This window comes from Gymnoscopelus microlampas (genome assembly GCF_963454915.1).
Source record: "Gymnoscopelus microlampas genome assembly, chromosome: 19".
In the NCBI taxonomy this organism is placed as follows: domain Eukaryota; kingdom Metazoa; phylum Chordata; class Actinopteri; order Myctophiformes; family Myctophidae; genus Gymnoscopelus; species Gymnoscopelus microlampas.
Genome location: NC_139956.1, coordinates 457,276 through 484,688, shown reverse-complemented (window position 1 = coordinate 484,688; position 27,413 = coordinate 457,276). Strand labels below are relative to the sequence as shown.

General features: G+C 42.3%; 1 pseudogene across 1 annotated transcript; it reads right to left on the bottom strand.

Moving 5' to 3' along the window:
- Positions 1–1,462: 1,462 nt before the first annotated feature.
- Positions 1,463–27,003, bottom strand: LOC311035143 (1-phosphatidylinositol 3-phosphate 5-kinase-like; annotated as a pseudogene). Its single transcript has 28 exons — positions 26,817–27,003; positions 21,025–21,096; positions 19,125–19,234; positions 18,728–18,899; positions 18,173–18,383; positions 16,110–16,136; positions 15,719–15,817; positions 15,470–15,626; positions 14,953–15,110; positions 14,646–14,757; positions 14,398–14,542; positions 13,619–13,783; positions 13,398–13,460; positions 13,174–13,300; positions 12,550–12,730; positions 11,691–11,765; positions 9,104–9,230; positions 7,837–8,692; positions 6,609–7,022; positions 5,893–5,993; positions 5,717–5,788; positions 5,445–5,585; positions 4,940–5,118; positions 4,469–4,582; positions 4,005–4,113; positions 3,492–3,646; positions 2,955–3,051; positions 1,463–1,489 (listed from the first exon to the last, which is right to left on the bottom strand). The product of its transcript is annotated as a 1-phosphatidylinositol 3-phosphate 5-kinase-like (transcript).
- Positions 27,004–27,413: the final 410 nt, after the last annotated feature.

The following is a 27,413-nucleotide window of genomic DNA, read 5'->3' as shown; positions in this document are numbered from 1 at the left end:
GGCAACAAGAAATACTTGAAGTACCAAAAGTAAAAGTACTCTTTTGAAAATAGCCGATCTACAAGCTCATACTGAAGTGTAAGTCAGTCCTCTGTGCTGAGAATTAGAACTGTTCAAGGCTTTTTCACCTGCATGACCTCAACCTGCACTGACACATTAAATACAATAAAATAATATAATATAATATAAAACATCCTGCAAATAAAACAACACAAAGAACAAGCAGTTAGAAATACACACACATTCTACTGAGAAATAAAGCTAATCTGTAATTCATTATTATACTTATATATAATGATTATAATAATCTACAGGTTCATTTATTATTATAATAATTATATATCATTATTATAATAATATGTATAGGTTCATTTATTATAATTATAAATCTCTGCATCAAAAATAGCAGATCTACAAGCTCACGATGCGTGGTTTTAAATGACTCCACATCCTGCATACAGTAAGTGTCATTTATAAACAGGACATGGAGTGATTTACAACGAGTGCTTCTAAACCTGAACACAGAAAATAAATCATGTTTGAACATAGAGTTTATTGACATAAAGTTGATCATAACAACATGAATAACTGTGTGTTTTAATGAAACAAAGTCTTTACAGAGATAAATCTGTCTGTACATCTGTAATATTAATGACTTTATCATCGTTTAATACAATCAATTCCCAACATATTATTTCTGGGTTTCTCTGGTTTCAGTTCATTCAACCTCCTCTTGTGTGTTGGCTAGTGAGGCGCGTTCTAGTGAGACATGACAGGATATCAAACGGAACACAACCACCCTAAAGACTAATCATTGTGTATATTCCTGCACTAGTCCTGCACCCAGTGATCTTGGTACATAGAAATTGATCTATTGAAGATTCTGACTTTCAAATGTACATTTCTTTGTTTTGATTGTATTGCTGTATTGTTGTATTGTGCTCTTTGCTTTGGCAATGTAAACGTATGTTTTCTCATGCCAATAAAGCCCTTTGAATTGAATTGAGTTGAATTGAATTGACAGAATGGGGTTCATTTGGTGCCGGCCTGTGCCCGCATACTGGGTCTTATCAGTGTGATGTGGTCTGTTAAGGGTCTATAGATCTACACATACTGGTTCTTATAAAGGTTTATATACAAATATGCATCAAAGGTTTATATACACTTGGGCACAAGGCTGGTACAGTGATAGTTACATGATCAAACATACAGGTCAAATATACAGTGTTCCCAGTTTGTTGTGTGAAATATCACACATCAAACAGACATGAATGTATTTACATCAGAGGCACAAGGTACTGTGATATTTATATGATCAAACATACATGAATGTATTTACATCAGAGGCACAAGGTACTGTGATATTTATATGATCAAACATACAACAGGTCAAATGACTGTTCCTCAGTCTATTGAGCAAAATATCAATATCAAAAATATAATGTATATAAAAAGTACAAGGCTACTTCTGCTTGTCCTTGGTTACCATCTGGACACATGTTGTCACAACACACAACACCATGACATTAAAAGAACAGTAAAAGAGAAAAGATAACTATTAGACCAGTATCAGAGATAAGATAACTATAGAAGAGAGACCAGTTTTATGATCTAATCAGTAGACATGGATCATTTTAATGCTCCCAAAAATAATACCAGTCAGAAACCAGGGCGTTATGTTGGTAGGATCAACCTCTAAGGTCTGATGAATCTAGTAAATGTCTTTAAATAAATCAGAGCTGCCAACTCTCACCCATTGAGAGTGAGAGTCACGCTTTTTTTTTGACCAAAACCGAAGGTATTGAAGAGGAGGACACAGAGAATGTTTCGGCCATCAGAGATCAAAGGATTTAGTTGCTGCCATTGTGATAATGTCAGGAGCAACCAGACAACACTATGATCAGGTAGGGCAGTGGTTCTCAAACCTTTTCATGTCAAGGACCCCCAAATTGACACTTATTAGCCCGCGGACCCCCATTTGAAAAGATATACCAGGGACCCCCATAAGAGACGATTTTTACGGCTCTAGCAGTGATTCTCAACCATTTTAATTTCAACGACCCCCAGTTTGACATGTATTAGGCTACAGACCCCCATTTAATGGCATTTATATCTCTGGGACCCCAATTCATATTGTAAAATCATGGTTAATTTAACTCTGAGAGTGGAACCAAATGGACCCGTTAGGGTCCATTTGGTTCCATTTGGACACTCAGAGTTACAGACCCATAAGGGGACTCCATTTGGTTCCTATTGACTTCACTTTGAGAACCAATGAGGTAGGGGGTCCGTCCAAGTGTTTCTGCAGACTGCAGTCTGCACAGAAGCCTATCCATCAGATCCAAAGTAGACTCGTTTTTTTTGCAGTGGTGTGTTATAGATTTTTTTGGAGGTAGGTTATACTATAACTATTCCCCCCCTAGTTCCTCCCACACACACGTATAATTAATTCATGTAAAAAGAAAATGCGTGCACTCCGCGCGCGTTTCTGCCCCGCACAAACTCGGCCAGGCCCACTCAGGCCCAGTTTCACAGCAATACTGCGTACACTTACAATATGCTTTGTATTGATTTTCTACTGTTTCTAATGTTAAATTAACATTAGATTAACATTGTTAATCACCCTGTAACTCAACCACTTCGGAGCTGCTTTTAGCCTTAGATGCATTTTCATTTTTTTTTATTACAATAGAAGTGCAAGTACTGTTATAAACAAATGCTGTTTAGGCTTATCAGATATAATAGCAGTGTTAACAGCGAGCATTCATGTATCTATTACAGAATAGTAGTAACTTGGCATTGAATATTTGTATATTTGAATATATTTGTTAATAGTGTTTATGTCCTCTGAAACAAATTTAAGGGATTTATAGTGAGAACTTACTTAAGCTGCTTTATAAATAAAGCACTTTGAAACTGAAGATGATGGCCAATGTTGATAATTGTGAACAAACCTTTGCTTCGTCAGCTGTGGTCTGTCTGTGTCTGCCTGGGCTGGGAGGGACAGACAGATGCTTCCTGCCCTTCTCCTGCTGGAACAGGTCCTGAAGCCTGGAGATGTGAAGGACAGACAGAATACAGCTAAAAACTGTTAGAACTGGGCCCTGGGTGGCTCACCTGCTCTGAGCACATGCCACAGTATAGAATGAACTGCGTGTTACTCCCAATTCACACCATCAGTTATTTTTGTACATGTACATTTCATACAATAGAAAAAAATTATATAATTAGGCTTTAGACGCCAAATTGCATCTCAGTCCTTGCATCTCAAACGCATAAACAACATTATTGCTATGGACTTAACCCTATACACTTCGTAGTATGTCAAATAGTGAAAAGAGACGATCTACAAGCCCTCAATGCGACACATTGCGAGCTCTTAGATCTGCTATTTTGTCTGACTATAAATAATGGTTAAAGTGGTTACACAGATGCATTCCCGGTTTGAATGGGTTAAAGACACAAATAAATAAATGAACAAGGTTATTAACCTGCTATTCCAGGACTGCAGCATCTCACACAGTCCTTGTTTCTTCATCACTACTGACTCAAGAACAACCTGCAGTTGCTGGGGGGAGTCCAGGCCACAGGCCTGTAGGCGTGCCTGCAGCTTCTCTATCCAGCTTCGTAGTTCCGCTTCCTCCATCTACATGGAAAAATGCAACGTCACCCGCTCCGTTACCATAACTAGGGCTGCAACTATCAATTATTTTCAGTAGCGATTGTTTTATCGATTCATTTTGCGATTAATCAAATAATCAAAGCTTTTTTATAATCTGATTTTTGTTTTGATTTTTTTTTTAAACATATGCCTATAATGACATGCCCAAAAAAGGGATAGATAATTAATGGATTATTGTATAAAATAATTGATTATCGATTTTCTTTATTTCTTATAATCGATTAAATCGATTAGTTCGATTGACGATTGCACCCCTAACCGCAACCGGTACAAACAGCACTTTTACAGAGAATATAGACCCGTGCCGAGAGGCGAACCGTACGTCTTTTTGAGCAAACAGGTCCTCCATTTTCTCCTCTCGTGTCTTGCTGAAGGTGTCCGTCTTCAGTGAGGTGAGACGGTCGTCTATGGACAGGTACACCTGGGTTACCCTGTCGATCAATTAACCATAGGGCAAAATCAATATTCTACTTCCGAGGATATTTTGGAAAGCAATAACAAAGTATTCAGAAATGGCACATACAGTAGTAACGTTAAAATACATTTCATGTTCAAATTTGCTGCATTTTGGTACGAGTTTTGGCGGCAGACAGGTTTTTTTGTTTTTGTGAAGAATATACCAGTGTGAAGAGTATATCAAAAATATTTTTTGTTTAATTGAAAAAGTTACAAAGTATGACTTTAATATAATTAATATAATTATGAGTTCTATATCAATATCCAATATATATGAGTATATGTACACAATGGCCTAAGTATGAAGGAACAGTGAGCTATGGCTCTTACTTCAGAGATTAGTCCTTTAGGTCCTGCTGCATGTTGGCTTTAGATGGTGCCAGGTTCCTGATGAAGATCTTGGGAGGAGGAAGACAGATCTCCAGCAGCCTCACAGAGATATAGCTGAGGAAACGGAGTGAAGAAAAGATAAATGGTTGTGTGTTACTGTATATTTCAAACACACTTTCACCACACCGACAGTGGAGGCAACCACCCTCATAAGGTGCAGTTAGGGGTTCAGTGTCTTGCTCAAGGACACTTGTGTGCCTGCCCCTAACGTGGCCCCTGGACTAGTGTTTGTGCCAAGTTTGGTATAGATCGGAGCAACGATGCGCCTCGTCCGGATGTTATGTTTGTGACCGTGGTTCGTGGTCGATCCCCCCACCCACCCACTATGCAACATAGGATATATGGATGAAGTGTGTGGATGGATAGATGAACAGACAGTTGGCTGACAAAGTAGATGAAATGAGACCTAACCTGAAGGAAGCCACCATCTGGTTGTAAGAGAAGTACTGGTGGTAATCTTTGTGAATGGAATGTCCGCAGGGTTCGGCGTTGGCTCTTCGGGTGTACTGATGACCGTAGAAGCGCAACTCCAGATACTTGGCAAACGACATGGACCACGAGTCATTGGACAATGGAACCACTGGTGTCACCTACAAAGACAGATAGAGGCCAAGTTTTTGGGGGGGATTTCTTTTCTTCTAATTAAATAAGGCGTAAATAGCCGATCTACAAGCTCACAATGCTTCGCGATGCAACACAGTGTGAGTTTGTAGATAATCTATTTTTGCTACTTTTGTGTGACACTGTTGTACGATGAAGTATAAAATAGGGCTTAAGTGGTTAATCATACTAATCAATTTAGTCGTTTATAAAAAGTAGTAATCAATAGAATAATTGCCAAGAAAATAATCAATATCTGCAGCCATAAACTTGAGATGCTCCAAGTTAGCTCCAATTTATTGTTCTTAGTATTTACTTGTTTGCATATGCGGCACCAGGAATAGGAGAGTCCAGCTCCTTCAAAACGATCTGCACACAACCACTGCCGTGAACGAACCGTCGGATGTGATGCACCATGGGAGTTTCACAGAATGGACTGGGGCACTGGTAAGACGGCCTAGAAACACACACACACACACACACACACACAAACAAGCTCAAGTACAGGCTGTTGTTTAGTGACTGTACAGCTCATTTAGTTATTTAAAGTGTTTCAGGGGTTGTGTTTATATCATAATTTTATTTCACCTAAAACAGTATCGCTCCAAAAAAACACCAAGAGAGGTGTCATTCTTGCCATAGAACTCCATCGTGACAATCCTGTTAACAAAAATGGACAATAATTGAAAAAGTACTTTCAGCCATTAAAATATGACACTACAGGGATATATTATACCACATGCTGTAAGTGTACAATACTTTACCATGGGCTGACACAGGGGTTGGGGGCGTTGTTGGACTGTGCTGAAGAGCTGCTGAAGAGTACACACAGCCTCTGGTGGTTGACAGGGTTCAGACAGTCCAGCTGGGGACAATAAAACCAACAAACAATGTCAAAAACGACGCGAAGAATCAATCATGACAATCTATGAGAGCACACGCCATGCCACTCACAGTGTCCCTCACAGATCTCAGATCAGGGATGAGGTGGTGGGCTCCGCCTGTCATCAACACTGAGACCAGTGCTGGCTGAATGAGACGATGGGTACAGGTCAGATGACTTTAAGACTTTATGAAGTGGAATTATTCTGATCTATTCCAACCACCTGACATGCAAAGCAGCCTCCGTTTTGCATGCACAGCCAAAAAGCTGAGAAAAGATTAAACATGCAAATGATTAACCACATGAACCCCAGTGTCCCTATTCTGTCGAGAAAAATAGCCGATCTACAAGCTCACAACGCGCTGCATTGCAACGCGTTGTGAGCTTGTAGATGGTCTATTTTCAGCCAAGAGATGTAAAGGAAAAAAGGAGCGGCCTAGCATAGACCCCTGGGGTCAACTAAGTCTCTAGGGTTTAAGTGGTTAACTCATAGTTGGCTCATCTCTAGAGGAGTTTCTTCATCCCTAGATGAGTAAACTACACATGCAGGCTATGATTTGGCAGGTAAGTCACAATAAATCTCAAACCCGGTCCCACCTTGGAGGCCCAGCTCATGTCATTCTGTCCAGCTGGCTTCTCCTCCTCACTGTCAGCTTTCACCGGAGCCCTGACAGGCACCTCCCTGTCCCGCTCCCTGTTTTGGGTTAGGGTGGCGGGCCCCCCGGGGCCAACCGAGTTGAAGGGGTCGGTGACCTCCCGCTGCCGGATGCGGCCTCCCTTGGCCCGGTAGTCGGCTAGCATCTTGGCCAGGTCCTGGCTGCCGCTCAACTGATCCACGATGCGAGTGCTGGTGAGGCGGTGGCTGGGCAGCATGACGGCGGGTCGCGGCGGGGGACCTCCGTTGGCCAGGCCAGTGGCCAGACTTGAGGGGGGTGGGTCTTTGAGGAGCAGCCGTTTCCTGCGCCCGTCCAGCTCCTTGAAGTCCTTGTTGAGGAGAGGGGACAGGTACACCTGCAGGAGAGAGGAGACGCATGATGGCATGATAACACTACACACAGTACTATTAGGACCTGTTCAATATAATGATTTCTCAACACAATATAATCAACAATATGAGAACTTCCATCGCAAGATACATTAAAAAATAATTGTATCTTTCAGCACTGTATGTGACAACACTTCAATCAATTAATCTCAATTGCTTCCCTTACAGAGTGGTAAATAAGTACATATGAAACAAGAATTGTTGAATTGCCTAACTGAGAAAAACAAGACATATTGAATATTGACGTTTGATCCATAAATCCTGCGACAACAGCTCTACATAGCATCACTGTATGTCCATATTTCATTTTTGTCATAAATTAATACCCTATTTTATACTTCATTGTATGACAAGTGTGTAGTAGCGATAACTTGCTTGTGACTAAATAATAACTACATGATTGAATCCATTGGAACACAGGTTCTTTTTTACTGAGTGGTTTTAGACATACAAGGTTTCCACCTGACAGCAATGATATATATCCTACTATAATTCTAGTAACCTCTGTCCGTTTGTAGTGGGTCTGTAGTGGTAGGTGAAGCTACCCGGTTCTCCTCAGTGGCTGGACCAATTGCTCTGATTTTGCACACAGCCATTGACCATTACCATCTGAACTTAACTGTGGAGCCCGTTTTTCAATTTCATCAAATCTCAGCTTCTTATTAGCATTTATGTGTCAAACAATGTCGCCTCCCGGGTTGCCAGATCATGTGCGCATATCCCCCCACGGATGCGTCGACCGGGTATGGTCTAGTAATAATAAATGGAACAGGTGAGTACCTGCTCTGGGAAGTAGTCCCTGCTGGGGCAGCGGAGGCCAGCGGAGGTGAGGAGGAACGGTTCTCTGAAGGTGATGAACGGGGAGATGCACAAGATGATGTCCTTCAGCTCCTGCTTGAAGACGGCTGAGATGGACTTCAGCCGGTCGTCGGACGAGGCCACCTGCTCTGCCACGAAAAGCCCTGTGTCGTCCTGCAGGGGGTCCCGGAACAACCTGGGAGGGGGCGTCTCAGAGCCATCTGAATCTAGCGACTCCCCTTTCCTTAGGCTCCCCTCTTCCCCAGTATCCCCCTCCGATGCTCTTATAAAGGAGAGCCCTCATCCATAATGAAAGGCGGAGAGACAAGCAGAGGAGGGCTAGAGACTGGGGTGGAGGTGGTGTTCTCCGTGTCCCTGGCCTCGTCTCCTTGGCCAGGGGAAGACAAAGACGACTTGGGCTTCAGTTTCATGTGCGGGCTCTCTTTATCGTCATCCTTGGACGAAGACTCTGAGGCAGGCCTTTCCCCGTCCCGCTGCCCTACCATCGTCCCCCAGTCTATGGTGGAACCCTCCGATCCAACCCCAGAAATTATGGTTTTCTCCTGGCCATCCCCGTCTCGCTCTTCGTCCCCCTTCTCCTCGGCTGTGGTGCCCTCCAGAAGGCAAGGGAAGGAGGTGCTCTGAGCCAGACTGGGTGGCATGGCAAACTCGTCCATGAGGAAAGAGATCTCGAGTTGCGAGTGGTAGGCCACACATACCATCAGCATGATGATGTCTTTCACCCTGGCCAGCTCGTATTCGGCTGCACCGGGGAGCTTGATGGTACAGCCCAGCTGGGGGGGACAGCCCTCGAAGAACATCAAGGTCTTTACTTCACCTGAAAGGAGGAAACGATACAGGATGAGCGATTCTGGATGTCTACATTGGTTAACAGATAGTCACTAGTGCAGCATGACATGATAAAAAATGATGCCATGTACAGTTAAGTTATTGGATATTGCAACGGCGACAATATAACATATTATATAAATGGATCACAGGGTGGTAGGTGACTAGTCCTCCGCAAAACCTGTGTTTTGTGTCCATTTCCCACTCTCTCTGTACTCAGTTTGCTGTCGCTCTTTTATCTAAAATTCCCTAAATAAATATAATATATTTAAAGAAAACTAATTAAATGGACTATGAGCAAGCATTGTGCAGGCCTAATGGTCACCATGCCCTAGTCCACATAGGGACCAAGCACATTGACTGTGGAGATGCTGCAGTTGAGAGCAGAGGTGCTACTCACTGTTCGCAAGCGTGAAGGGCTGCAGGTAGAACTTGTGACAGGTGCCCAGGCGAGGCTTGGTGAGGAGCTGGTCCATGGACATCACCAGGTCTCCCTGGGTCATCAGACTCACCCTTTCCAGGACTTGCTGTAAATGCAAACAAAACAGAGGGAAAAGTACTGAGAACATAGACAGCTGAATGAATCAACAGTGACCTAGCGGGCGTACAGTATCATCGATTACCTAATAACTGAAAAGAAAGCAAAAATGTGCAATAGTTTGTACAGAGGAATAGGGCTGCAACTATTGATTATTTTCTTAGCGATTCTTTTATTGATTACAATTTCGATTGATAAACGAGAAGTGCAGTTAAAAAAATTAATATATATAAAGTTGTTTATATATCAAAGAATTTATGTGAAATAATTGTAATTTATTTTTTTCTGATTAACCACTTAATGGTCCTAATTTGTTGCACAAAGGTGTCGTTAAAATAGCTGATCTACAAGCTTATGTAGATGGAATGCGTTGTGAGCTTGTAAGTTTGCTATTTTTGCTATTGAAAAAAAAATAGCATTACAATGTTATTTTATTGTTTCTGAAATTGCTAACCTGAATTGCTAATCTCCTCACTGCTTTCTGACTTGGATGAAGGAGATGAATAGAAATGTAAACGGTGCCAGGTGGAAGTAAATGGTAAAGCATACAGTGTTTTCCATCACGTGGTCGACAGGGGACATTTTATACTGTATTTAATTGGAGAGTACTCGTGCACATCTAGAGTGGGAGGTGCTGGTGGCAAGAACAAAGTAAAGTCACCGACCCTAGGCAGGAGCCTTACAATACTGTCACTGTAGGGGTAGACCTATTGGATTTATGTAACAAACTCAATGAAATCTTAGGGTTTAAATGATTAAATGAGAGGAAGACCATTTATTTAAAAATAGAACTATGTTCCTTTTTAGAGTTGCCCTTTTCATAAGGTTATTTTGGATTGTAATCTCTTTAATGAATATCCCTCGAGTTCTCTTATCTGACTGCCCATTTTTGTTTGTATGTCTTTAACCTTCAGGACAGATTGGGTGGGTCAGCTATTACTTTATGTCACAGATCATTGATAACCGTTTAAAAACATTTTTATATCCCATTTATGTTTGTGTATTATACTATGTAGCCTACTAATTGTATAAACTTTTTGTATTTATCTGTGCTTGTGTGACATTGACTTGTAAAGTAATATTATGATTTGCTGAGCTGTGTGATGGGGGCAGGTTAGTCAATACTACAGCCCATTATAAATGAATGTAAGATCACTTCCTTTTAGAAATGAACCTGATGAAGCACGTATGTTTGTGTATGTCGTTTGTGTAGGCTGCACCAACGCTCCTGATTTCGTGTATAGAGGGGCGGGTGTATAGAGCCGCAGAGTGATGCGGCTGCATCCCATTGGTTCACCGATCTGTCCGTCAACCCCCGCCCCGTTAACACAACATTACGAGCGACGCCCACTGCACTCTGGTTGGTTGGGGAAATGAAACACTTCCTATAGACGCCTTAACAGACGACGTCACACTGATACGAAACAGTATGCGCACGCAGGTCGGCAGCAAAAGAACCCCACCGCTCATAAGATGCAATGTAAAAGTGGTCACAGTCTCACGTGTAAAAATGCATCCTATCAAACTATCAGATGATGTTTTTCTCCCAGTGTGGAGGAAGAATGCTTAGGATTTTTACTGTGATCTCTCGCTCTTGAAATATATAATCCTTGGTTTCTGTTGTGTGTAAATAATAATAACAATTCAAAGCAGTTGTCCTCAAAACTCCACCTCCAGTGGCTGTCATAGGAACGGAGGGAGCGCTCTATGATCATGGCATCAGAACCTGCTTGGCTCGCGCAGCTGCAGCCCGTCAAGACTAATTTATGCTCCGTCCCGCGAAGGTGTCGCGCGCAGAGCCTAACGGCCGAGAATAGCAGATCTCCAAGCTCACAGCGGTCTCATCCGTGACGCGGTTGTGAGCTTGTATGTCAGCTGTTCTCGTTGCGCAATACCGTTACGCGATGAAGTATATATGTGTCGCCAGGGCGCACCCCACTAGCCTACACACAGAGGAGGTTGAATGAACTGAAACAAGCTCACCCCAAAACAGCAGGTTTGGGGATCTGTTGGGAATTGATTACATGAAACAGTCACCTGTACGTCCAGTCCCAATGTTTGTAAACAAATAATTGGTCTATACCGGGTACACCGACGCGTTCCTCCAGGCTTTTATTTTTTAGCAAAACTAAACAATAAAAGTCTGGAGATCGAGGCTATCGTTTGTGTAACTCAGTGGTTTTCGTGTCAACGATCCCTAAATGCTGTGCAGACCCAATTTTTTAATATTTTCAAAGAGAAGATTTGTCAACATTTTATGGAAGATTGCAGATCTCCAACACATTTACAGAGTACATTTACATACACATGCTGCACTCTGCAAGCTCACAACAAGTTGTGTTGTGAGCGTGTAGATCAGATATTTTCGGAATGTATCGTACAACAAAATATATAGCGTTTAATTAAGACATTTCTGTTTCAGGGGAAATGGGTGGTTGGCCTGCTGTACCTTCTTGTGGGCGATGTTCTTAGTGCAAACAAAACCATTCACCACGGATGAGTCAAACTTCTTCCCTCCAGGAATCTGAGGGGAAAAGAAAGTGGAGATTTAAGCTGTATTAGTTATTTATAAGATAACAAATCAAGTCTCGAACTCGTATCATATAAAACTAATGGTCTTGTTACAGTATATTCAAACACAAGCATCCACGTTCACCACTTAAACCCCCCAGGGGTCTATACTTGGCCCCCTCCTTTTTTCCCTTCTTCTTCTTCTTTCGTGTAACTTCAGAGGTCCAACTCAGTGTCGTGTAGCCATGCCCGCATCTCTGGTCCTAGGTCAAAGAGGCTGGCTTCCGAGGGTGGTCTACATAAGGGGCAGATGGTGATTATATGGTCGGCGGTCTGCTCAGGGTCACCGCACTCGCATGCCGCACTGATCGCCAAGCCCCACGTCTTCATTGATGTTTTCAAGCGACCGACCCCAGTTCGTAGACGGTTCAGTGTGGTCCATTGCCGGCGTGGTAGGTCATCTCCTCCAATGGCGCCATCTCCTGGGTCCCAGAATCAGCTTTATTGTCACATCACAGGTTTACAGAAGTAAAGAAGTGGGTGAAATCAGTTTTCGTGCATAGTTCCCATCGTATCGTTATTTCCATAGAAGAAAAAAAGGGAAGAAGAGGGGGGGGCAAGGGGGCAAAGGAGATCAAAACAAGAAAGAACAAAGAAACTAAAAACAAATTGTCTACATATTTACACATGGTACCTGAGATAAGATATAAAGGTGCGTGAGCATAGCAGCCAGCAAATCTCTTGCCATGTGACATCTGAATCCAGTCTCACCAGTAATAACAGGAATGGCATTTTACCTTCTTGATGTGGACCAGCTGTCGGATGTCCATGTCATCGTCGCAGCTACGGACATCGGGCCGTACGGTCTGCACCACCTGTCGGACCACAGGGACGATGATGTCTCGCCATGACAGGGACAAAGACTCGCTGTAGAGCAGCTGCTGCAGTAGCGCCATCATGTGGCTGTGGTTGGCCGAACTGCAGGTGGGGAGACAGACGGAGATGGGAAGATGCTTAAAAAAATTAAAATAAATCATCAATAGCATTCATACGTATACAGAAAGTTCTTAAGACTTTCCAGTCCATCAAGCTACTCTCATGAGAAATTCATTGGAATGATACCAACAAACATTTAGTGACTGCATTCTGGAGTGTTGCGATATACAGATATTTGACTGTGTACAGACCGAAATGTGAAATTATTCAAATAATCAAGTATAAAATAAGGTTTAAGTGCTTAACCAGGCTAGTCAATTATCAAAGAAAATCTAGTCGCATTTTTTCACGTTCATATATATATATATATATTTAAAAAAAAGAATATCCCAACAGAAACGCACTTCTTGATCATTCAATTAATCAAAACAGTAATCGAAGAAGATAAGCCCTATGTTAAACATGGGACCAATGTCTCTACTAACAGCAGTCGCTCCATGGCCTTCTCCCCGTTCTCCTCTCGGAGCTGGTCCAGAGAACTGTGATGCCAACCCAGAGGAGTGAACAGCATCTCTTTGGCCTTCACCTCCACACGACGGTTAAACAGAGATTCTGTGGAAAGAGCCAGCGTTAGCCTGGTCACCGTAAAGTCTTCTAACATTCAATATTACTTTGATAAAAACAAAAGAGGAAGTGGGGAATTCCTAACCCTTGATGAACGCATCACTGATGGAAATGCTCTGTCCTCCGTCCTCAGACACCAAAAACTCAGCTGATATATGTATAGCGACAAGAGAAAAAGATGCAGAGATGAATGAACTAATATAAATATACTGTAGTTTCACCTCAGCAAGTATAAAAACAGCTTGTTTGTCAAGCAGATGAGAGTTTCCTCTCAATTATGCGAGAATAATGTGTGCGTCTACTTACCTCTCTGCTCGGCAGGCAGAGGTACATGGGGATACTTGGACTGCTTCTTGATGTGGAAGTTAACATTATCTTGTTCCATGTTCAGGTTGATGGAGGCTGCTGAGTCGCTGTCCACAGCAGACTGGAAACTGCTGACCGATGTCCTCTTGCTGGGGCTGGCTGAGTCTGGGCAAAGGAAACACACACAGAAAGAAAGAAAGAAAGAAAGAAAGAAAGACACAAGAGAAAGAAAGAGAGAGAGAGAGAGAGAAAGACACAAGAGAGAGAAAGAAAGAGGGAGAGAAGGGGGAGAGAGAGACATAGCAGATGAGAAATCATCAGGAGGCTACTGGGATTTTACCCTGCACAACCAAATTAAAGACAGCTAGTCTAAGACTGGGTGAAGCCCTAATCAGGTTACATATTAACGGTATACCTTACAACAGTGTTCCCAACCCATTAAGACCTGAGGCGATTCTTTAAAAAAATCTAAATCCTAACAGTTTTTAAAAAAATATATAAAAAAAATATATATAAACAACGATTTTTCAAAAATAGCAGATCTATAAGCTCGTAGCGCGGCACTCGGTGCCGTGCTATGAGCTTGTATATCTGCTATTTTTGAATAGCCCAAAGAAACCTTAAAATGAGACGCAGATGCGTCCCCGGTCTTAATGGGTTAACTCCAGTCCTAAAGACCAAGTCTACTTCTAGTATACTACTCACACAGTCAATTAACATCAATCATAATATCGATATCAAAGGTATTCGGTTAAAAAGATGCCACCTGTGATACACACTAGAGGTGTAATCGTTGTCATCTGCGAGTTGCTCCGGGTCGCTATCATCAAACTTGATGTCTTTGAACCAGGATGGTTCCGAGTGCCCCTCCACGGAATTGACACTGTCGCTGTCTGGAGATGGCGTCTCTGAGAACTCTGTGCTCTGAGGATCAGGAAAAGAAATTAGAGGCAATGTGGTTTGTAAGCTGCCTAAAAAAGTATTGATTCGTTTTCTTTCACCACTCCCAATGTTTTCCATTGACTACCTGGAGTGGGCGGTAGAGAGCGTACTCATCCCTGAACAGCTGGTCATTGTGAGTGACACAGTCCAGCCAGCGCCCATCTACCAATGCCTGGCCTATGGCTATAGCCTGGGCCCTGCAACACAGAGGGGAACAGGATGGACAAGACAAGATAAGTTTAATTTCTCTCGGGAAGTGGAGCATTTTCATTTACCATATTCACATGGCGGCCATTTTGCTCTTACAGAACATCAGACTCGGGAGTGGCCAGTTTCATCTCTTATAGCTTTCTTAACCTAACGTCCATGGAAACAGGTTCCAGAAGATGTACCTCGTGGAGATGGTGCCACTCCTCAGCAGCCAGTTGACCAGCTCCTTTCCCACAATACAGTTTGGGTAGGTCCTCAGCCAGTAGCGGTGGTCCTGGAACTCCATCCCTGTGTTGTTGTTGCAGATCTTCTTCCACAGTTCCTTCAGCTGGGATGAGTCCTGATGGTCATACATCAATAATTAACCACTTAAAACCCTATATACTTTTTCTACTACCAAATTTGTAGATCTGCAATTTTTTCCAAATGTTTGCCCATTTTTGCTGAATGGTCTCCTATTATGACATGCCCAGAGTAGGGACGCCAGGTTTAAAATGGTAAAATGTCAGTCGTGTTATATTTTTGACAAGTGAGGGCACTTACATGCGTGGTAATATAATGCATAATCATATTCCAAATAAAGGACTTTAACTCGATTAGATTTCTACTAAATCTTTCAATTTATACATGTAAGCATCTTTGTCAGATTTCCTTTGTTTTTCTCCTTGGTAAAATGAACATAGAACAGAGATTGATCACCAGAAGGATCTTTCTCTCCTCCTCGCTGTGGTCCTGCTTGGTGCCCGTCTTGGTGCTGGACATGGCGCGACTGGTCTGCGGGCTAACTGAACTGTCATAGGAGGGCACCCTGGAGGAGCCAGACCGGTCTAGGGACAGATTGGTCACACTGGCAGATCTGCAGGGGAAATCACGCAGGAGGCAGTCTGACCGCTGAACCCAAAGAATGCTGAATCAAGGTGGAATCTACCACTCAGAGAAGCAACTGACCTCTTCCTAGCAGGTGATTTGCCTAAGTCTTCTTGTAGTGTTGACAATCTGGAGCTGAGGCCACTGTTCTGTGACTCCTGATGAATCAAGCTGCTGCTGCTACCGCACACGCACACACACACACACACACACACACACACACACACACACACACACACACACACACACACACACACACCACTTAACCTTTAGCAACTGTGATCATTTCACTCCCCTTGATTCGTTATGCAACACCAGCTGTATTTAAAGGTACAGTGTGTACGTCAATAAGATGTGTACTAAAGACAAATGTAAGTAGAGGTAAAATGAATCAGACTCCATTTACAGGAAGCTAAAGGCAAAACAGATGTGAAACGTTGAAGAAAAAAAGAAAACAGGAAGCAAGACTCACTTCTTTCTCATCCCAATAGGAGTTTTTCTATGCCAGGAGAGAGGGGGAAAAGATTTTCTTTGAGACAGGTCAAAAGATACACAAGTAGAAGGTGCACATTGATTGAGTCAGTCAAAGAGACATGAATGCTATTTTACATTCACAAACACAAGCACTGGAGCACAAAATACAAGCACTGTTAAATGAGACCTCAGACAGAAACTTTAATTAACATTCTTTTACAGTTGATCTCCCTTTTATGCATGGTAAATGTGATTAAAACCTAACCCCATAAATGGCTGGAAAGAAACTGAAGAGAAACTACATGAGAGAGAAGCTTCAACGAGGCCTCTTGATAAACAATGTTGTCGGCACATACCAAGGCCTTATCAGTATTAATCTCTACGGTGAGTGATTAAGTGGATATGTCTAAAATGGCTCCTTCTCTCCATATATCCTTGAGGGTTTGACTTCTTTCAGTTGCAATGGCTCCTCTGAACCAAATAATGTCGGAATCACTTGCTAGAACCTTATATATTCTTATAAATTCAAGGCTTTTTAATGTTTAGATCATCCCATTTAGGCAACGGATTGGAAACTGTCAAAGGGATTGAACTGGATTTTATAATCTCAACATGCCATTGATGACTGATCCCAGTGAATCTTGACAATGCACAGCAAACAAAAAAAGCAGCACACAACGGCAAGGAAGCATAGCAGACATTTCAACAAGTATACCATAAATCAGAGAGGGGGAAATAAAGTAGAATAACAATCAAGGAAGGCAAAATAAATGGGTAGAAAAACAAAAAAATGGTTTGTGTATCTAAATTAGAATTCTAACATGACATACTGTGTATGAATATAAACCATGCATGCTAATAAGAAGTCCAATTGTATAATAATCAAATATGGTGCATCCATAAGCTCAAATCTAATGTAAAGTAAATAATATGGTTTGTCATGCAGGGTGGATTCAGGACAGGCAAATATTCCAATTCCGATGTACAGCAAAAGAGTGGAGGCAGGCATGGATTCACACAGGAGGAAACATGCAGCATGCCATGTATCTCTGATACTATACTCACCAGAGCCCCCCCCCCCCCCCCCCCGACTTTAGCCATTGCCAATTCCCCCCCATGTGTATAGCCCCTGTTACTTTAGGGCTGGGGGAATATAGAGACATTATATTGATATTGTGATTATGAGATTAGATCTTGTCTGGGTTTTTGGATATCGTAATTTGGTAAGTGTTTTAAAGGCTGCATTCAAAGTAAAGTGACGTACTTTTGTGAACCTAACTGACTGTTCTAGCAGTTCTATTATTTGTCTTTACACACTTAGTTATTATATAGGCAGTACTAATGATTGTTTATCAAAAACCTCATTGTGTAAATATTTGTGAAAGCACTAACAGTCATCCCTACAATTTCGTCATATTACCATACCAATATCTATTTGGTCAAACATATTGTGATATTTGATATTGTCCATATCACCCAGCCTTACTACTGTTGCTCTTTGGTAGGGTATAGACAACCACGTCTCCTCTGATGAGGTCACACATGTTTTTACCCGACAGTATGGGGTAGGTGTAATGTGTGCAGAGCAACACAATATCCCTCCCAGTTCCACTTGCTGCTGAACAGGCCCCCCAACCTGTAGGAGTCACTAGTGCGAGAGATCGCCCTCCCCTGCTGGCTTCCTACTGGCAAACATGGCCAATAGGCTCTGTGCACAACTGTAGCCCCAAGGTTCTAGAAGGAGGCATACCCGTTTCCTGTTCCGGTTCAGTTTACCATAACTTTGTTTGATTGGTTCGGCAGAAGATTTGAACAAGAAACACATTCACAAGTGTTTCCTGTTACAATCTGCTGCCTAGGAAGTCAACAGGAGTGCAGGTTCATATGACCTGAAGAAGATCCACAGCGGATCGAAACCCAGGAGTACAGAGACAATTGTATGAAATCTTTTTAAAAACTTTGAAGTTTCAATTAACTGTTTTTAAATTACACTGGATTTAACAGTGGCCCAACAGGATTCCAAAACTCCATTTAGTCCTAAATGTGTAAGCTTGTGTTCACCTCTGCCAGGCCAGGTCTTCCTCTAGGAAGATGTTCCTGCTGGCCTTGCGTCCTCCCACAGGGGTCCGTGGCTCGCTGGGCTCCAACACACACACAGAACAGGGAGAGTCCGACAGAGCGCTCAGGTCCTCGCCAATGGAACAACCCGAGTCAGCAGAATGGGCGTAGCTTAGCGCTATTTTACGACAGTAGGTACATGCCCGCAAGTCTCCTACATGCACGCACAGAGAAAGAGAGAGAGAGGGAGAGGGAGAGGGAGAAGGGAGGGGCAGTATGGAATATAGAAAGAAAGACCTTTGTGTTTTCTTAGTTGGTAACTGAATTATTCCTAACAAGCCCCTTTTCCATTTAAGTAAAATTCAATTCAAATTTAATTGAAGTTAATCATCATTACTTTACAAACACCACCATTCAGAGAATATTAAATGATATTGTATAAAATACTTTGTCGTCTCATGCACAAACAACACACACGCACCGCTCAAAGGAAGAGTGCTCAGGTTAAAGTCCCAGATTGTAGCTTTAATAGTATCATCCCCCTCCAGCAGCACTCACCTGTGTAGCCCATGGACTTTCCAGGGATTTCCTGGTTGCAGCAACGGCTGCAGAAGATCTGGCCACACAGTCTGCAATGATGGCGGCGGCGGAAGGTAGTGAACTTCTCATTACAGTCGTAACACTCCTTACACTGACTGTCTGGCATCCAGTATTGCTTCAGATCGCTGTCCTAGTGGACAACAAATCACCACAAAACACTGTGTCTTTGCACTGACCTCATAGTCGCGAGCCGCAGGCTTTGAATGCAATGGTGTGAAACATCAAAAACGTGCGACTATAATAACAGATATCGCTTTAGATCAAGCAGGTGGTGTAAAGAACATTTCAAGGGTCTGGTAAAACGTGTGACACTGACACACGATTGATTTTACTTCGGGGGTGTTTGATTTCATACCTGGCTCTTTCCCTCCATGATTTCCTTTAGCCTCTTCAGAGCCGTACGGAGTTGCACAGCTGTGCGAGGGTCATGACTTCCCAGAGGGGTTTCAGATTTCCTGCGTCCCTCTAAGAAAACACAGCCACGCACACGCACACACACACACACACACACACACACACACAAGATAACTAAAAAAGACAGTGCATGATTTCTTTATCTAAAAATCAATGTTGCCACATTGTCAATTATCCCAGTTAAATAAAAAAAACAATGCAAATAATTAACAGAAAAAATAAAAAATGTTCTTTAAAGCTTGCGTTCATCAAAGCTTACCATAGGACTGACCGTTATAACAAAACAGAGCTAGAACTGTGAGAATTTGACAATGCAACAACTACATTCTAATTAGTTTTGAATGTGACCAAATTGATTAGGCAAGAAACAACAAAAAACGTTGTCATTTGTGTAGAATTAAAGGGTTAGCTCGCAAATGATTAATCACAAACATCTTTCCAGTTATTATTACCACTTTGAACATCTGGGCGACCAGTAGAAAGCACTCCATTGCAAATGCCAATAATTAAGTAAATTACCACACACACACATTGCAAAACAAACTCACATGCACAGACACATACTGTAAGTGTTGGTATTAGGCTATTCTGTGAGACCAAGTAGTTAATGCCTGGACAAAAGTATAATTAGCAAACCACACAGCACAGAAGAGCCTCACCTGGCCAATCCACTGTAATCAGAAAAGACATGAGAATGGATGTTACAGTCTGCCATGGTGTTTCCATTCATGTTCTGTCTTTTTCAAAGGTGAAACATGTTTTTCAAACCTCCATAAATGTCAGACTTCAGAGAAGCATAAGATACTTACTGCTGTCTATGAAAAGCCATAACCAAAGAATATTAGAGCGGATCACTTGGTGTAACAAACGAGACATTCTAGACACATTATTTAGTTTGATTCCAAAATGAGCCATTTGAAAAGAGGGACATCTTTCAAATTACAGATAGCACAGATTAAAAAAGCTCATGGAACACTAGAAGTTCAGTCATTTACTGTAGATGGTGTCAAAATGAATTTCTGTTTTAGCATTAAAATGTGCAACAGATATAGAATGCTCATAGCAAACTTTGAGTAATATAGAATTATATTATGATATAGTGTTTTGGAATAGGGCTGTCGTTTCCTACCTCAGTGGATGCAATCCTATGGTTGGTAACATCAAATGTATGATCCAGTCCAAATAATGGGAGGCATTCACATGACAACCTTTAATAGGGCAGCTAACCTTCTACTCCAGCTACAGCTGTCTGGCTTCTGTCTACCAAGACACTATGTTATCACTGATTGGTTTATTCACTGCAAGAGAGAGACTTCAATAAAAGGCCAAAGTTTACAGTTAGGGGTATTGCATCATCAAATGTGGAAAGAACCCATATTGGCCTTTTGGAGGGCCCTGCAAACAAGTTGGTGAAGGTTTAGATCAAAATGACCAGGCCAACTAGTTATAATGAAGTAAAAAACACATTGATCTGGTCTGTCTGTCTGTCTGTCTGTCTGTCTGTGTGTGAGCACTCCAACACAATGCTAGTGATCAAATGCCAGTGACTGTTTCATGATATATCAGTTTCAATTACTGTACGTACTTTTTGAGCGGTGTAGCCGCTCCTATAAGTGGGGTTGGGACCCATGAGGTAGGAGACACAAAGGAGACTCTTTGTGTCTCCGACCTTAACCGCTGCTGGTCATGAAATTATTGGCTTTGGAATGCGACAAAAACTAAAAAATATCCATGAATTCAATGGGGTGACTAATCGATAGGAAAAAAGTATTTTTGGGGGCGAACTATCCTATATGAGCCAGAGCTGTGAACAGAGGGGGTGGGGCTGGAGGACCAGCTACTCCTGTCTCTTTGTGGGGACGAAGACCCAGAATCCGGCTTTTCTGAGCCTGCCGACGGAGGACGTCCCTCTTCTACAGACACAAGGACAGAATGAGAGAGATAGAAACAGAAAGAGTAGCAGAGAGAAGAGTAGATTATCTATTGATAACACTCCTCCCCAGACCATGATGATATGGTCTGGGGAGGTCCTTATTCTCCTTCACTTGAGCCTAAATTAGGGAAAAACATAATTGTTTGTTGTTTCGACTATTTCACCAGGACAGGATCATATAGATAAAAGAAGGTGAACTCATATGGAAGTAGAGAAGAACACCACTAGAAAACAAAAGTGTCAGCATCACTGACATTGATCAATACTGATCAATGTCCACTTCCTTCAGCTGTTACATCAACAAGGTTAGTCCCTCGGGTCATTGTAGAGGAAGTCCATCTGATCTATCTTAAAGAGGGGGTGCTCTAGATGCACTAATTGCAACTCCTTCATTCCATTTCTTATCATTAATAGCATCAGATGCTAGCAATAGTTTTCTCCTCCTTTGCAACATGATTGTCCCTCTAATAGAATGAATGTAAAAATAATAAGAGGACATCCCACTTGCGATCACATCACAAGAAGGAATTTCTGAAAGACAATATAGCACAGTGTTCAAAACCTCTGAACACTGAGGGGGGTGTTCCTACAGTAGCAGGCAGCACAGGAATCCACACACATGACGAGTCACGTGGCAGGCAGGCCGGCTCATGGAGCCTTTTGCAACTGCAGTCTTATAAACTGACATGACTTTGGTAAGATAAACTGAATGAAGAAAAAGAAGTAGAGCCGCACACTCGTAGCTGCCGATGCCAACTTTTTTAATAATAATCACAGGGAAACCAACGTTTCGGACCGACAAGCGGCCTTCTTCAGGGTTACTGATAAGAGCCATGGTCAGGGTGACAATAAATACCCAAAAGGCACCTTGTGCCAATTTGGGGGAGTGACACTCAATCAGGCATGTACTAGTGGAAAAGTACTGGGTAGACAAGGAGTGCACCTACAGGTCAAGACTCAGAAATACATATTAACATGCTCATCAAATTCGAATGGCCCATTGTCAAGTGAGTAATGTAAATGGCCTAAACGAAATAACTGCCAAAAGCATACAGAATAAAGAGAACCACAAAAAGACAAGAAAATACTGTATATACAGTGCAAACTTTACCAAATATAGTGCATAAACATATTTATACACAGTCATGGGCTATAGGGTATTTACATGAGAGCCCAGATAAATCACATCATGTGACACAGAGTGCATAGCCCGTTAGAAGTGGATTTGTTGTTGGTGGGCCGCCTCTAGAACAAAAAAGAACAAAAACACAATTATATACAATTCAATGAGGGTCTATAAAAACGGTCTGAGATCAAAGTCAATGTTAAGACCCATAGGTGATAGAGTTTTTAGCTGATAAATCCATGAAGCCTCTCGTTTTAGGAGCAATTGTTCAATGTCCCCCCCTCTTCTGGGTACATTCACTTTTTCAATGCCAATATAGCGCAACGTGGATACTGGATGATTGGCCTCTGCAAAATGCGCTGCAACAGGGTAATTCATATTTTTGCACCGTATGGTGCTGCGGTGTTCAGCAATGCGGACTTTAAGTTCACGTTTGGTCATGCCAACATAAGCCTTGCCACAAGGGCAGGTTAACAGGTATATAACCCCAGTAGTGGAACAAGTGATTATACCTTTTATGGGAATCTTTTTGCCAGAATGGGGATGTTTGAAAGACTGACACCTGTGGGTAAAATTGCATTGGGTGCAGGCACCACATCTATAGTTTCCATCGGGAATGGGGGTCAATAGACGTTGCGAAGGCATGGAGGGAGTGGGGGGTAAATCAGACTTGACCAAATGGTGTCTGAGGTTTTGACCGCGTGAAAATACGGTCAAAGGGGGTTGAGAGAAGGCTTCATGGAGTGATTTGTCAGACCTCAGTATATGCCAATGTTTGTTTATCACTGTTTTACAGTTTTCAGCAGCACGAGAATAGCGAGTGGAGAATACAGCAGGCGCCCGACTCTTTTCATCTGACCGTCTCTGGAAAAGGTCTGATCGTGGTTTAGAATTAATTTTTTGGACAGCGTTGTTAATTTGAGTAGCCTTATACCCCCGATCTTTGAATCTTTTCTGCATATCCAACAAGTGACGGTTGAAGTCAGTTGGTTTTTGGCAGATACGTTTCACTCTACAGAATTGACTGTAGGGTAAACTATTTTTGAGTGGGAGGGGGCGACAGCTGTCTGCCCTCAATAAGCTATTACGGTCAGTGGGTTTTTTGTACAAGTCGGTGTAGAGCCTGTTGTCATCACCACGGGTTATCAATAAATCCAAAAAGTTTAATGAATCAAAGTCAAAGCTCATGGTAAATTTCAAGTGGTCTGAACAAGCATTCACAAATAAGAAAAAATTATGCAGTTCTTCACGGGTGCCCTTGAATAATAAAAATACATCATCAATGTATCTTTTCCACATCAAAATGTTGGACAGGAAAGGATTACAAATAGGATTAAAGATTTTCGTTTTCTCTAAATAACCTACATAAAGGCCTGCGTAATTGGGTGCCATGGGCGAACCCATGGCCACTCCACTCTTTTGCAGGAAATAGTCATCCTGAAATAAAAAGTAATTATGGGTGAGGACAATTTCTGCCAGGGTCACAATACAGGTATTAGAAGGTCTAGATTCTGGGGAACGTTGAGCTAAAAAATGTTCCAATGCTTGGATACCACCCTCGTGGGGTACATTTGTATATAAAGCCTCAACATCAAGGGTAACCAAAATAGTATCCCCAGTTACTGGTTCTAAAGATTCAACAATAGAAATCATGTGCCCAGTGTCCTTCACATAGGATGGTAATTGTTCGTTAATTGGCCTGATAAAAAAATCTACAAAGGAGGAGAGTGGTGCAGTCAGTGAATCAATACCCGACACAATAGGGCGACCTGGAGGTTTCTCTAGGTTTTTGTGGATTTTTGGCAAAGTATAAAACACAGGAGTTATGGGGTGTTGGTTGTTCAGAAAATCCAATTCTTTTTTTGTTAAATCACCAGCATGAAAGAAATCCTGTAGACTAGCATAAACTGTAGTCTTAAATTGCCCACTTGGATTTGAGGCGAGTTTTGTATAGGTTTTAACGTCCAATAGCTGTCTATAGCACTCATTTACATAGTCAGATTTATTGAGCACTACGACGGCGCCACCTTTATCCGCCTCCCTGATAATAATAGAAGTGTCAGCTTTCAGATCAAGCAACGCTTGTTTCTCAATTTTATCAAGGTTGCCATGTGATCTGTGCTTATCTTTCTGTTGTAGTAGTGACATAATCTCATCCTCTACTAGTCTACAATATGTTTCAATGGAGGGATTGCGGTTGGTGGGGGGAATAAATTTGCTCTTGCTTCTAAAGGGTGTGAGCTCATTATCAGTGACGTCAGATGAAACAGAATCAGGCTTAGCAATTACTGGAGACGCAAAGAATTCTCTAAGGCGGATCTGTCTAAAGAATTTAAATACATCAACTTTTACATCGAAATCATTAGACTGGGTTGTAGGTACAAAACTTAAACCTTTGTTAAGCAGGGAGATATGTGCCTGGCTCAGCTGCTTACTTGATAAATTCACCACATTCAGTCCTGGGGGTTCTGGCTGTGTGAGCGGGTCTGGATTGGGTTCCTGTAGTACCCGCCTCGCTTTTTTCCCCCGCCTGGTCCGCCGTTTCGGCCGAAGCCGCCGCGGCCGCGTTGTTTGTTGGCTCTGAATAAAAAATTGCTGGAGTTGGAGGAGGCGCTGCTTGTGGATAGTTGATCAGAGAACATCGGAGGCCCCCGGGCTGGTCTGCCGTCTGTGCGTTTCGGCACTGTGGATTGTGACGGTTGGTCGTGGGGTTCATCATTCCTCCAGAAGTAGACGGTGCCGTCCGCTTTGTCCTTCTTGTCTTTGTTGAATTTCTTTATTTTTCTTTCCTTGATTTCAGCACAGAGTTTGTCGTTCAGTTCCTGATGTACTTTTAGGATATTGTTGTATTTGGGCTCATCGTTGATTGCTCTCTGCAATGTTTTGCGTTTTTCTGTCATGAGGTCATCCATCTCTGTCAGGTCCTTTTGCAGTTGCTCCACCAGCAATGTCATCAGATCCATGGAACATTTATTCAAGATAGCGCACCAGCGGTCACAAAAATCATCAGTGCGCTGACCCAGGGAGGGCTCTATTTGCCATCTTAGTCCCTTTGGGATCACACCTTGGCGCGCATAGTCGCTCAAAGTCACCATATGCATAAACTGTCTGGTTTTGCGCCTGTATAGGTTTAAAAGTTCTTTAGACAATTCAATTTCACCACTTGGGAGGTCAAACAGGGACTCCGTTCCCAGGATTCTGTCCCGCTCCTGTTGGCTGAATTCAAAGCAGTCCAAAAGTGGTTCTTCAGTTAGGGTCTCTGTGTTACTGGTCTCAAGCGGCATCTTGGGCGCTACTAGGTGAGGGTGCTGAATGCAGGGAAGACTTAATACGTTTTTCAGAGGGTGCACAGCACACCAGTCCTCATGAGGTGCCAGCTCACGGCAAAAACACTGAATGAAGAAAAAGAAGTAGAGCCGCACACTCGTAGCTGCCGATGCCAACTTTTTTAATAATAATCACAGGGAAACCAACGTTTCGGACCGACAAGCGGCCTTCTTCAGGGTTACTGATAAGAGCCATGGTCAGGGTGACAATAAATACCCAAAAGGCACCTTGTGCCAATTTGGGGGAGTGACACTCAATCAGGCATGTACTAGTGGAAAAGTACTGGGTAGACAAGGAGTGCACCTACAGGTCAAGACTCAGATAAACTGACATGACTTTGGTAAGATTCCAAGTCTCCTTTTTCCTACAAATCACTTAGATGCAATTGAGGAAAGCAGGCTTTTATGCATCTTTTCCCTTTCTCCTGCAGCAGATTTAGATACATTTACAAAATGGCATATTATTCAAGCTTCTTAGGCCTACTTCACTAATGACAAAATTAACAATTACAATGTTGACCTTTCACTTAAAACAGAAATTTGATTTGGCAAGCTTTTGACAAGCCATTGAAAATACTTCCAAAATGTTAATCAAGTCCATGATCATAACACCAGAGGCAGCTCCACAAACCATGTTCAACCCAGATTTGGCACAACAAAGGGAATGAACTCTTTCTCATGCTATTCATCTAAAATGTGGAATGCCCTACCAAAAAGAGTAAAGGAGTGTAAAACCCTACTCACTTTCAAAAATGCCCTAAAGATACACCTTCAGGAGGCTGCAATTCAAAAATGGCCCCTGTCCAAGTCCTAACCTACCCCATGTCCTAACCTAACCCCCCCCCTCGCTCTTTCTTTTTTTGTACATATTTTTCACCCTTCATACCAGTAACCTGTAAACTGATTGTATGACATTCTGTATAGTAGTGTGTATATCTGTCTGTCTCTTATATGTCATCATGATTTGTGTGCGTGGGGATCTCATCTTAAACAAGCTACGTGCTTAACTGAGCTATCCAGTTTAGTAGACCTTGTATTGCGAATTTGTACTTCCATGTACTGTTATGTACTGTCATGTACTGTTCTCATGTCTTACTAAATAAAGTACATCAATCAATCAAAAAAGTATTATTTCCTTTTAACTTCCAGCAGCAGGCAAGAACTACTGGATAAAATGGATGTGGCTTAAGTTCACATCACCAGCTCTTCATTGATGCTTCTGCGTGCGTGTGTGCGTGTATCGCTGACCTTTGTTGTTGAAGCGGAACAGGTTGACAAAGGAGCTGTATGCTGAGTGCAGTGGTGGCTCATCCTGCTCTGGCGTTAACGGCTTGAAATGAGTCAGGTGTGAGGGACTGGCGGGAGACAGGACAGGCGGCTCTACGCTCCACTCCGTAGAGGACGAAGAGGAGGACTTGTCATCTGCAGCCATGTCACTGCTAGTCCTGGTGGGGAGTCAACAACATATTAGACGACTAGTTGGCTTTTGAGGAGCTCACTTATTCAAGTAAAAAAATGCCTTGAGCATGTCTACTTTTATGGTTGACCCGAAAGCTGAAATACTAAGTGCACAGCCTCGCTTCCCTGCTGCTTCATCTTAAGAGTTTTCAAATGTATAAAATGTACAACAATCTTTTGAAAATAGCAGATCTACAAGCAATTGTGAGCTTATAGATCTGCTATTGTCAAATGGCCGAAATATATATAGGGCTGAAGCGGTTATTGTATGTTTTGTAATAATAATCAAAATCTACAGTAACTAGTAACTAAAGTTTTCAAATAAATGTAGTGGATGTAAGGTTTAGTAAACACCAGGCAGGACGAGAGATCAGTTTGGTGACGTTT